This window comes from Rhincodon typus, chromosome 7 (assembly GCF_021869965.1).
Source record: "Rhincodon typus isolate 14 chromosome 7, sRhiTyp1.1, whole genome shotgun sequence".
Taxonomy (NCBI): domain Eukaryota; kingdom Metazoa; phylum Chordata; class Chondrichthyes; order Orectolobiformes; family Rhincodontidae; genus Rhincodon; species Rhincodon typus.
The window spans coordinates 61,057,238-61,070,821 of NC_063338.1; the positions used below are offsets into that span (position 1 = coordinate 61,057,238).

The following is a 13,584-nucleotide window of genomic DNA, read 5'->3' on the forward strand; positions in this document are numbered from 1 at the left end:
AGGAATCAAGTATTATGGGGCAAAGGCAGAAAAGTGGTATTGAGGATTAACAGATCAGTCACAAACTCACTGAAAGGCACAGCACACATAGTGAGCTTAATGACCTACTTCTGCCCCTTTGTTTTAAGGTCTTGAGGTTGAATTTACAAAAAAGTCTACATTGTTGTGCACTGACCAAGAGAAATAATTTCCACAATAGACTCAGGACACAATTGAGAAAGTGTCTGCTTTTACTGACATCTAAATTGGTATGGTACTGGCCTTCACAGAACACTGAGAGACTTCTTCAAAAATAAGACTTACTTGCAGGACTTTGTGGATAAGCATTACCATGACAGTTTCAAATGGATATGTACATGTTGTCATGGCTACTTTCTCCTTACACCAGCAGTGGAACAGTCATTTGACTGAACAGTGAAACATCCTGGTATGGATAACCAACGTTCACTTTTGTTGTTATCAGCATGTTACAAAGGTTACAGCAAATGTTGCAACATATTAGCATGTGGAGTCAACATTCTGCGCAACAACTGTACGGCCCAAAGACCAATGATCCTGTGTCGGAACCACATTTTTAGCCTATATCCAATATTTTACCTTCTAATAACCTCAACACTTCGGTGGTGAAGTAATCTGCATAATATACTTGTTTATATAATTCTGTGATTCCTCAGTCCTCATTAGCCAGTTAGATTAGCATAGTTATGGCTCATACTCACCCCACTGCCCAAGCACCCAAGGACAGGTATCACCTTTTCTTGTGCAATGCACTGAAGGATTCTGGGTGCACCATAAAGACCTCCCATGCAGGAAGCTAAAGATGAAATGTACAACCCCAATAACCAGAGGAACCCCACCAAGGCAACCTACAACACAAGAATAAGTTCATGCCATAGATTAACAATATAATTATGTCAAGTATTTTCTGCATCTTTTGAATGGAACTCCATTGTTGGACACCTAATTTGCACATATTTATATGCAAATAAATTTGAACATGCTGCAAAATTCAAAGACAAAGCAACTATTTATTGCATTTTAAACAAGTATGTCTCACAATATAGCATCTTAACAGCATTCAACATTTTTGATATAGTAATTAATTTTATTCTCTTTTCAAATACCATGGAGACTTTAAGCTTTAGCTTTCTGTATCAATTTATATCCTAAGGTCCTTCATAGGAGCACTATCAAAGAAAATTTGAAACTAATCCACAAAATGATATGTTGAACCAGGTGACCAATGGCTCAGTTAAGGAGAAGTATCTTCAGTGGGCCGTTAAAGAAAACAAAAAGAGTGGAAGAGGCAGTGAGATTTAGCAAGGTAATTCCAAAGTTTACAGCAGAGGAAGCAGAAACGATGGCCATAACTGCAGGAGTGATTAAAATAAGCAATGTTCAAAAATAAAAAAAAACAACTGTGGATGCTGGAAATCTGGCCAGGATTACAGATATCTTCAGAGGGTTGAGGAACAGGAGAAGTTAACAAAGGTAGGGAGGGACAGGGACATGGATTTGTAAACATGAATAAAAGTGTAAAATTAATGTGCTGCTTAACCAAGAGTCAATGCAGCTCAGCAAGCTATACAGATAGGAACGAGGCAGAAAAGTTTGGGAGCCTGGTCAGAGTTCACTAGATTGTCAAAACGAGAGGTAACAAAGGCATGGGTCAGGACTTCAGGAGCGTACAAGCTGATTGGGACCAAAGTTGAACAATGTTATGGAGATGGAAATAGGCAGCCTTACTGGTAGAGCAGGCATATGATTGGAAGTTTAACTCATGATTAAATATGAACTCAAGGTTTCAAACTGCGTGGCTCAACCTCAGGCAGTGATAGGAAAAGGCATAGAGTCAGTTGCTGGGGAGCAAATTTTATAGTGGGGCCTGAGGACAATGGATTCGGTGGTGCCAATATTTAGATGAAGGAGATTTCTGCTTATTTAGTTCTTGGGTAATAAGCAATCTGTTGTTTCAGAAACTTTGGAGGAAATGAGTAGTAGTGGTGAGTACAGCTGTATGTTCAGTTTTTTAAAACATGTTCTTTCATGGGATGTGTGTGCAGTAGCAAGGCCAGCATTTGTTGATTATCCCTAAATGCCCTTGAGAAGGTGTTGGTGAGCCACTTTCTTGAATGAGCACAGTTCATCTTGAATAGGTGCACTCAAGATGCTCTTAGACATGGAATGCCAGGTTTATGACCCAGTGATACAAAAGGACCAGCAATATAGTTCCAGGAAGGATAGTGTGTGATTTCGATGGAAACATCCAAAGTGTGGCATTCCCAAGCAAACTCTGCAGTTGTCCTTCTGGGTGGTAGTGGTCATAGGTTTGGAAATGCTATTCGATGTGGCTGGGTGAGTTGCTGCAGTGCATCTTCTAACTGACACATGTTGCTGCTACTGCATACAGCTCATCGAGTGAGTGAACGTTTAAGATACTTGATTGAGTGCCACTAAAGTAAGTTGCTTTGTCCTGAATGGTGTCGAGGTTCTTGAATGCTGCTTGAACATAGAAGCAAGAATAGACTTCTCTCGATATTATTAATTTCCAGATATCTATCAATCATTGTCTTGAATGTATTTCATGACTGATCTTCCACATTTGGAGCTTTACTCATTTAGGCAAGTGGAAATCTTACAAATCTTCCATCACAATCTTACTTTGTACCTTTCAGATTGTGGACTGACTTTGGTGATTCAGGAGACCAGCTATTTGTTGCATCAGTTCCAGCCTCTGACCTGTTATTATAGTCACAGTATTTATCTGCCTATGTAGATGTAGACACAGATGCAGTGTTTTCAGATGACTCTGTGAAGAGGCAGCATTTTAAAGTGTACTGCAAAAGAAGCCAGGGTGACGTGAAAAAAATATGTACACAGTGAGTATTTGGAGTCTGGAATGCACTGCCTGGAAATGTGGTGGAGACAGGTTCAATTGAGGTGGTCAAAAGTGTATTGGTTGGTTATTTGGGTAGAAGTAGTGTGCAAGTGTATGAGGAAAAAGGCAGGAGATTGGTATTAGGTAATGACATTTGAATAGCCATGTAGGCATGATGGGCCTCCTTCTGCAATTTTATGATTCGGAGATGTAGGTAAGAAATAGGAGGGAATTGTTTAAGTTAAAACTTAAACTTACTGTAACAGTATGGTATAGTCTGGCACAAAAAGAAATTGGTGGAAAAACTCAGCAGGTTTAGCAGTATCTGTGGAGAGAAATCAGAGTTAACGTTTCAGGTCCAGTGACCCTTCCTTGGTACTGGACCTAAAATATTAACTCTGATTTCTCTCCAGATGCTGCCAAACCTACTGAGCTTTTCCAGCAATTTCTCTTTTTGTTTCTGATTTCCAGCATTCACAGTTCTTTCGGTTTTTATTTAGTATCGTCTGGAATCCTCTTTGTAATTAGCAGAATGTGAAGAAGAAAAACCAGATTTGTATTTAAAACCTGATATTTTAGAATTCCCACAGAGAAGAAAGAAGCCATTTGGTCCATGGAGTCTTCACTAGCCCTCTGAAGAGCATCACACTCAGACCCACTCACTCCATCACTCTGCATGGGGATTTTTGCCATGCTAATCCACCTAACCTGTACATCCCTGGGCACTACAGGGCAATTTTTAGCATGGCCCATTGGCTAACCCGCACATTACTGAGTGTGGGAGGAACACCACACGGACTTGGGGAGAAAACGCAAACTCCACACAGATTGTCGCCCAAGACTGGAATCAAGCCTAGGTTCCTGTAGTTGTGAGACAGCAGTGCAACTACTGAGCCACTGTGCCGCCCAGCAATATCCAGCTATTTTGACACATCGATCCTAAAAACCCTAATTTGGTCCCGGAAAAAGTTACAAATTCTCCAAATTCAGTTCAAGTAGAACAGTTTAGGTTTCGTTTGTCTTACTGGTGTAAAATATCAGCCAGGTCTCTGGGAGAACGCTGCTACCCTCTCTGTTAGAGTCATGGAATGATTTATTTCCATTTATAAGGATTAACTGGGCCTCAACTTAATGTCTCATCTGAAAGACAATATTTGCAACTATGCAACATGTGTTCAATATTAGTTAGGTGTACACTCAACTTGCTGACTCAGACAGAATGATACTTCTGAACTAAGTCTTAGATCTAGGAATGATGTTTAGGGTTTAACAGCAAGGGAAGATGGGATCCTTAAACTTGATATAATGGAATTGAGCAGTTGGTCCCAGATTGTATAAGTACTTGGCATAATTCAAAAAAATTAGGTAAGAGAGCTGGGCTCTGCCAGAGGCTAAGAGGGAAGCAAGAATGTGTTGGTGACAGCAGTGCTGACACCAAATTCAGAGCAGGAATAAAGTATGAAAGATGGAAGGCAACAGTGAGAATGAACCAGGCTGCAGAAAGAGGATACAGCTGCAATGAAGCTGGAAGCTATAGGTTGAATGGGTTTGCCTTTTCAGCTCAATCCATTAGAAACAACAAAATAGATTAGTTTCACATAATATTAAGGTGGAAGTTCAGTGATAAGAATTAAGCCACAGAATTAAACGCTAAATTTAGGTTGACAAAAATAGCATCATTTGTAAAAATGTTGAAAATGATATGCAGGAAAACTAATAAATTGGTCAACAGTCAAAATGAATTGCTACAGGATATGAAGCACTATATTTAAGCAATTTTTATCATATGCAAGATCATTTACACATTTTAGACTTGAATAAACAAACTGTGAATGAACAAAAGTAGAGGTTATTTAATACCTAAATACTACCAAAGCATTAAATGTTAAGGGATATTAGTTACTAAAATCGAATGTTCCTGATAGCAGAGATTAGCATTTGTTTTACCCTCAGGTCTACAGTTTTCTTTTTTTTAGCTTCTTCAATGATTGTTATCATTTTTTGCTGTCCATGACCTTACTCTCACCAAGCTCTGTTCATCCACCTTGCTGGCCAATGTGACTCCCAGATGAGGAATATCTCAAATTTTAAAATGCTCTTAAAATAATCCTTCTGTGTCTTTATTTCTCCTTAACCCTACAATTTCTTTCAATTCCAAGAACCGCCAAGATATATTTATATCCCTAATTTCAGCATCTTGAGTATTCCTGATTTTAAGAACTCCATGATTGAAGTCTTTGCCTTCAATTCTAAAGGACCTTAGCTCAGGAATTTCCTCTCAAGACCTCTTTGCAACTTTATCTAGCTTTCCTCCTTTAAGTTGTTCCTTAAACTCTACCTCTTTGACCAAACATTTGGTCTAATATTCTGACCCAATATTGCTTATGACTTGGTATCAAATTTTGCCTTATAAAGTTTTCTGCAAGGAGTCCACATTTTACAACATCAAATGCAAGTTGTTACTGCTTTAAAAGCTATAAAGATATGGTATGGACTTCACAAGTAGTTCTGCTGTTACCTTAGGAAACTACCAACTAGATATAATGATACTAGAGACCGAAGAACACAGCAGGAGGAAGTTTGTGCCTGCCATGATTAAATATTTAGATAAAACCTTGTTCATTTTGTAATGTACTAGCATGCTGAATTGAACCATCTAGAATACTAAGGAAATTGACACGTGACAAAATGCTGGGACAGTCCACAAAATCTTTTCATTCACACTGACATGAGCAGAGTAGCCGGTAATAGGTTAAGAAATTGCTTCACAGAATCTTGCATTAAGAATGTATTCAAATGTATGAATCACCATAGTAAAACTACATTAATCAGTTATCGGGTTATATATGAAAATTTTTGAAGCAGGAAACTTAGGTTAGATGAAACAACACAGATAGTTACCTTTTCAGCTATCATGAAATCATATCTGAGCACCTCCCTTGTACATACAGCTCCCAGCAAAAAAACAAATACTAAATACAGGAACCATCTGGAATGTAAAAATATGGTATATAAATTATTTATTTCACATTTCAACCACTTAATTAGTTTGTATTTATTAAAAGGCAAGTTATAATAGAAAGTAATACCTAGCAGTTTAGCAGTACAGAACTTGAGCATTGTAGGAAAAGACACATTTTGTCAAAGCTTTTTGTATTTTCCATATCAGGATATTTCACAAGAATGCAAATTCAAGGGGAAAACTAAACTAAATTCATATTGTATGAGAGGAAATTGCTGACTGGTTGGCAAATGGGTTTTGATTGGTAGAGGTGTTGCCATGCAGAATGCATCAGTTAATGCAGTTGACAGTTAATAGCCAGGCTTTGATAAATTTTAAACCAGGCAGGTTGACTCTTATTGGTCAGGCGGTTGCCATGGGAAACGAACCAGCAGATAACTGTCATCTGTTTTGTTGAGTTGAAACCAGTGCAGTGCGTGTACATTCTTTCTGTCTGCAAAGAACAGGACCCTATGCATTAATGTGTGTAGCTCCCAGAATCCTGCTACTGTGCAACACTGTGAGCCTGACTGACAATCCTAAATTGGTTGTCAGCATAATTCTTTGAACTTTCAGGAAGTTGTTGTCCAATTGTAGAATCAAATCTAATGTTAGTCACTGTGTGGAGATTTTTTGCACCGCAGGTTGTTCAGGTACAGTTAGTTTCTTGCTTGTTGTGAATTGCTGAAGAGGCATGTTGTTTGATATGATCCAGCTGTCTTTGGGATGTATGAACTACATACATGAATCACACCAACGTTGAAATTCATATACAACATTACTCATTTGTTTAATAGGCGGTCTGTTTTGTTGGGCTTAACAGCAGCATCCTGTTTAGATACGTTGCTACTGCATGGTAAGAATGTGAACAAGCTAGCTTTGCCTTTTGCTCAAACTGTCAAAATACCTTATACTTCTAGGTTAATTTGAGATAGACTGGGCACTTCTCAGGACCAACAGTGACCATTTTAGAGCCTTCCATGAGTTTACATGATATACAGTGAGAAAGGGTTTAAAATCAGGGTAGCCACTATCCTGCAGGAAAGCTTTAATGTCTTCTGTTTCAGCATCAAGTTTGACCAGTGTACAAATGGCTCTGGCCCAATTTACAATGTTTCTGAAAAAGCTAAGTGATCCACTTACATTGCTTCAACAGATGATCACACCAAAACCAGTATGCATTTAAAACACAACTGCATCATAAACTCACAAACAGAAGTAATTAGGTAATGCATTTAATGATGCCACTAAACACATAATAAATCTCTTTGACCATGTACTGACTGAAGATGAGGAGTTTGTCTTTTCACATGATCCCAATTTTGGTGTGCCTTCACTCCACATCAAACAGAAAGAGATTTCTGCTGAGTTTGAACTCCTCCCAGTATTCTCTCCACTAACCAGTGTTCAATGAAGACAACAAATCTTTGCCTAGCAATCTAGCACATGCACATTGTAACTGTCCAAATGACTCATCCAATTTTGACATGCAACTAGAATGTCTGGCAGATTGTGATGTCTCAAAGCCAATACGGACCTATTTACCAGTAAACCTAAAGGGACTGTTGTAGTCATCCATGACATGCATGACGAGATCAACAAAAGTACCACCATTCTAAACCACAGGTCATAATTTATTTCCATTAGACTAGCTGCTCAGCAGACCAGACAGCCTTACTCAAAAGCAAATTCAAAGAAGGTTTTCTGGACTTGTGTGATATCACTGAGCTGCTGGGTAACATCTACGATAGGGTTTTTCCTCAGGAGTCACTGTGGCTGTGTGTGTTCAGATTGCCCAAGACACATAAAAGTGATGTCCATTTATGTCCTATCTTATCTCTGCTGGCTCTACACAACATGAATTAGCCTATTGGTCAAGTGAATGGCTACAACAAGCTTTGAGCAAGTTTTCCATTCACACAGTGAAAGATTGCTTCACATCTGCAAAAACTACACAAGACTTGCATTTTGATAGCAATGGAGTATCTTTGCTCTCAATTGGTTCAACTAGTGGATTCAGTTTCGGAGTTGGGAGGTCATGTTGCGGCTGTATCTTTATACATTCATGGGATGAGGGCGTCACTGGCTAGGCAGCATTTATTGCCCATCCCTAATTGCCCAGAGGGCAGTTAAGAGTCAACCACATTGCTGTGGGTCTGGAGTCACATGTAGGCCAGACCAGGTAAAGATGGCAGTTTTCTTCCCTAAAGGACATTAGTGAACCAGATGGGTTTTTCCAACAATCGTCAAAGGATTCACGGTCATCATTAGACTCTTAATTCCAGATATTTGTTGAATTCAAATTCCACTATCTGCCGTGGCAGGATTCAAACCCAGGTCTACAGGACATTATCTGGGTCTTTGGATTAACAGTCCAGCGATAACAACATTAGGCCATCGCCTCCCCAACAGGACACTGGTTTCCACTTTTGGAGTATTGCATGCAGTTCTGGTCTCCATCCTATAGGAAGGATGTTGTGAAACTAGAAAGGGTTCAGAAAAGATTTGAGGATGTTGTCAGGGTTGGAGGGTTTGAGCTATAGGGAGAGGCTGAATAGACTGGGGCTATTTTCCCTGGAGCATCAGGGGCTGAGGGGTGACCTTACAGACATTTATAAAATCATGAGGGGATGGATAGAGTAAACGGGCAAGGTGTTTTCCCTTGGGTGGGGGAGTCCAAAACTAGAGGGCATAAGTTTAAGGTGAGAAGGGAAAGATTTAGAAGGGACCTAAAGGGCAACTTTTTCATTTAGAGGGTGGTGCATATATGGAATGAGCTGCCAGAGGAAGTGGTGAAGCTTGAAATGATTACAACGTTTAAGAGGCGGAAGGGTGAGAGAGTGGTAGAGGTTTGGCAGTGAGAGGGAGTTTTAGGGAATGGGAGAATCTGTGAGCTTTGAAGGTCAGCAGCAAGGGATTGAGTTCGTGAGTAGGACAGACTATGAGCCCAATGGGTTGCTAATAACAGGAAGAATGACAGAGCAGCATAGGCTCAATAAGAAAGACCTTCAGGGAGAGGGACATGTAGGGACAGGGAGTTTCAAGAGCATCAGTTGTGAGGAGGAGGAAAGCAAAAAGTTAGCATATCTGTTCTTCATTTTGTTATGTGGCAGCACAGAACTTGAGTATTGTTGAAAAAAAGATGCACTTTGTCAAATCTTTTCATTATCTCTTGTCAGGACAATTCACAAGAAATACCAACTTAAAGGGAAAACAACATTTTATGCTGTACGAGAGGAAAGTGTTGACTGGTTGACAAGTGGAATATGATTGGTAGAGATATTGTCATGAAGAGTGCTCTGATAGATGTCCCTTTTACACCCTATTTTATCAAAGACCAATTCTACACAATGTGAACTGACCAAGTGGTCAGACAAATTGCTACAATCAATTTTGAGTACTTTTGCTACATATACAGGGAAGGATTTCTTGATATTTGTGAAGACCATACAGGACTTGCATATTCACTGCACTGGATAGAGGGATGAGGTCTCCTCTGCCTAGAGGATCCAGGATAAAGGGGTCACAACCTCAGGGCGTACAGGAGGCCACTTCAGACTGAGATGAGGAGCACTTTCTCCACTCAGTGAGTAGTGAACCTGTGGAATTCTCTGCCTCAGAAGAATGTGGAGGCTAAGTCATTGAATATATTTAAGGAATAAATATATAGATTTCATGAGGTTAACGTGTCAAAAGGTATGAAGCAAGAGCGGGAGTATGGTGTCAAGATAGATGATCAACCATGATCACATTGAATAGCAGAGTCTGCTCCTAGTTTCAATGTTTCTATGCCCTGATTTATGCAAGTCAAATAACTTCAACAATATCCGCCCTTTCCCAGATGTTTTATTAAAAGTCCCCAGCCGAGTCCTCAGATCCTGAGCAGACCAACTGGTGGAGGTATTTAATGACATCTTCAACGTCTCCCTCCTACAAGCTGATGTCCCCACCTGCTTCAAGAAGACCACCATCATCCCCGTACCTAAGAAAGCACATGCAACATGCCTTAATGACCACTGCCCAGTGGCTCGGACTTCAATAATCATGAAGTGCTTCAAGAGGCTAGTCATGTCCTACATCAGCTCCAGTCTCCCAATCTGCCTCTATCTCCTACAATTTGCTTCCTGATGTAACAGGTCCACAGTGAATGCCATATCCCTGGACCCGCACTCGTCCCTGGAACATCTGGACAAGGACATCTACGTCAGACTCCTGCTTATTGACTACAGCTCCATCTTCAATACCATTATCCCCTCCAGACTGATCTCAAAATTGTGTGACCTTGGTCTCAGCTCCACCCTCTGCATCTGGATTCTTAGCTTTCTGACCACAGACTGCAATCGGTGAAGATAGGTCACTGTACCTCCTCCAAAATAACACTCGGCACTGGATCCCCGAAGGATATGGTGCTTAGCCCCCTACTGTACTCCCTGTACACCAATGACTGCATTGCCAAATTCCGAATGAATGCCATTTACAAGTTTGCTGATGACACCACTGTTGCAGGACGGACATCTAGCAATGACAAGTCAATTTACAGAAGGGAGTTAGAGGGCTTGGTCATGTGCTGCAATGAGAACAACCTCTCTCTCAACATTGGCCAAATTAAGGAACTGATCATTGACTTCAGAAAGAAAGGAGAACACCCCCCACCGATCTACATCAACAAAACTGAGATTGACAGGATAGAAAGTGTCAAGTTCCTCAGAGTGACGATAACTGACAACCTGTCCTGGACTTCCCACATAGATGTGACAGTGAAGAAGGCACAATAACACCTCTTCCTCCTCAGATAGCTCAGGAAATTTGTCTTGTCCATAAGGACTCTCACCAACTTCTACAGATGCACTATTGAAAGCATACCGTCCGGGTGCATAATGGCCTGGTATGGCAACTGTTCTGCCCAGGACTGTAAGAAACTACAGAAGGTGGTGTACACAGCCCAGACCATCACAGAAGCCAACCTTCCATCCATGGACTCCATTTACATGGCTCACTGCCGCGGAATGTCTGCCAACATCATCAAAGACCCATCGCACCCCTGTAATGATCTCCTACAATCTCTTCCGTCAGGCAGAAGATACAGAAGACTGAACACACACACCAGCAGGTTCAGGAACAGTATCGTCCTGGCTATTATTAGATTGATGGATGGACTCTCTAGCCTCAAATAATGCTGGTCTTGCTAACGTTGATCTCACCTAGCGCACGCCCTGTACAACGTAACCCGTATGCCTCTTTCTAAGTCTTCTTACATCCTCTGATCTGTATATCCTTGCTTAGTATGATCTGCCTGTACTGCTCATAAACAAAGCTCTTCACTGTACTTCAGTACATGCGACAATAAATCGATTAATTATTTCAATTTTAAATATTATTTCAGTTACAAATATAGGAGTTTTGCAAAGTAAAGTATTTCAAAGTTGAGTGTCATGTTTTACAACAGTTTTGATATTTGTTTTATTGGGAAATATCAAATCATTAACAATGCACTTTACAGGAATGCAACAGTGACATTAAAGTGATAGTCCATTGTATCTAAATTGGACTACTTGGTTATTAAAGTCAGTAGAAAATGTGTAGAATAAACCCAGTATTGTCGTGAAATCCGAGGCAGCAGTCTCCATCTGAACAGATGATTTTCAGACGTGCTTTGGATTTCTATGCCATCTATTCTGCAAAGTGAAATCTTTGACTCTGACATGGCTACAAAATAGAGCATGCAGAAACATGTGATCATAAAAATATGTCAGCATGCAGTTTGTGATGATACCACTTTTGCACGTGTTAATTTGTTAAAACGGCACAGTGAATCAACCACCAGTAAGGAACTAAAGATCAGATACTGTTTCCTACCACTTTCTTAAAATCAGTTACACTTACAATTGAAAAATTACAACTAATTACTTGTGCAAGCTACCACATCAACAACAATCCTCAACATAATGACTGCCTCAGCTCTATACAAGGCATGTGGTCTCTTATTGCCCAAGGAGAAATAATTGCAATATATATGTATGAAGTAAGATTAGATTAGTACAAACGTTGCTGACCTTCAAGAATAAAGGCGTTCCTGCTCAGAATATCTCTGACAGGAAGACACACTGATTTTAATATCCTGTTTATTCTGGCAAGTTTGTGCTGGTGTGAATCCAGCACTGACTGCCTGCTGCAGTTCAGTGGACTCCATATCAAATCATATATTTCATTCACAGTCGAGGTTTGGTTAAGAGACAAAAGGCATAATATACATGAATGCTTTCCCATCCACACCGATGTAATGTTTGGGCATTGTGAAGCATAAATAGCTTGCTCACACTAATGTTCCTCTTGCTTACTGACATTTGTTTTTGATTAATTTGTTTAATAATCTAAAAGCAGTCTTATGTTTAGAGATCTGAGTTTTGACTGTAAGCCTTCAAAATTTCTGCTAAAGTTTGTTTGAATTTCTAGATGTGTGTAATTTCTACTAGAAAATGTGTTGTTTTATTTTGAATAAAAGATTGTACAATGTTGGGATGCAAGTGCAGATAATAGTAAAGAGAATTAGGCTTTGTGGAGCCCACTGGAGCAGGCAAGATGGCAGGCAAGCATGTAGAACTGAGCAAGAAACTATGCATCAGGCATCTGATCACACAAAAATTAAGAGTGATTAAGTCGGCATCAAGGAGTCAAAAAAATGGAAAAGTCACCCGTTAGCAGTGGGAACCTCAATAACATGCGTAATCACACATAAATGAATTTCAATGACTTTTAGTCCTGCCTCACAAGGTCAGAAATCACACAACACCAGGTTACAGTCCAACAGGTTTATTTGAAAACACAAGCTTTCGGAGCCTCAGTCCTTCTTCAGGTGTTAGTGAGACAGCAGTATCAGACACAGAATTTTTCAGTAAAAGATCAAAGGTTCACACCATTGATGAGGATGTGCTATAAAAAAAACCTAAGATGCTGTTAAATCTTTAATCAGTTAGAAGGTTTTAGTTGATTCATATGCATATGTAAATCCCTGAATTCCTTTCAAGTCACAGTTCTGAGAGAACTAACGGCTTTATCACTGTAAAGAAGAGGTGACATTTTAGGTCAGACAAATGCATGTTAGGTGTGAGACCAAAAATGTCGCCTAATATACATTGTCTGACTTAAAATGTCACCTCTTCTCTACATTGATAAAGCCGTTAGTTCTCTCAGAACTGTGACTTGAAAGGAATTCAGGAACTTACATATACATATTAATCAATTAAAGCCTTCTAACTGATTAATGATTTAACAGCATCTTAGGTTTGTTCAGTACATCTTCATCAATGGTGTGAACCTTTGATCTTTTACTTATAAATCCTATGAGACATGCTTCCTCTCTCACTAACACCTGAAAGAGGACTGAGGCTCCGAAAACTTGTGTTTCCAAATAAACCTGTTGGGGCTATAACCTGGTGTCGTGTGGTTTCTGACCTTGTCCACCCCAGTCCAACACCAGCACCTCCACATCCTGCCTCAACAAGTTACAGAAACTGACACATGCCTCTCATGCCTCAGTTCCTAGCCCAGTGAAACAACATAACATATATGTGTCTTCCTTGACTGACTGAGAGGGATCTTTGCAATACTTTAAATTTTAGACCCAGTACGTTTGGGTTTTGAATTTCCTGCCCGAGGCTCTGCACGTCAAAGTGTCACCTCAGCAAGTTTTTACATAGAGAAAATG

At 39.9% G+C, this 13,584-nt stretch overlaps 1 protein-coding gene across 4 annotated transcripts in view; it reads right to left on the bottom strand.

The window, feature by feature from the left end:
- znf148 (zinc finger protein 148) overlaps positions 1-13,584 on the bottom strand; it is a 138,378-nt gene that overhangs the window by 5,189 nt on the left and 119,605 nt on the right. The gene's annotated exons all lie outside the window — the stretch shown is intronic.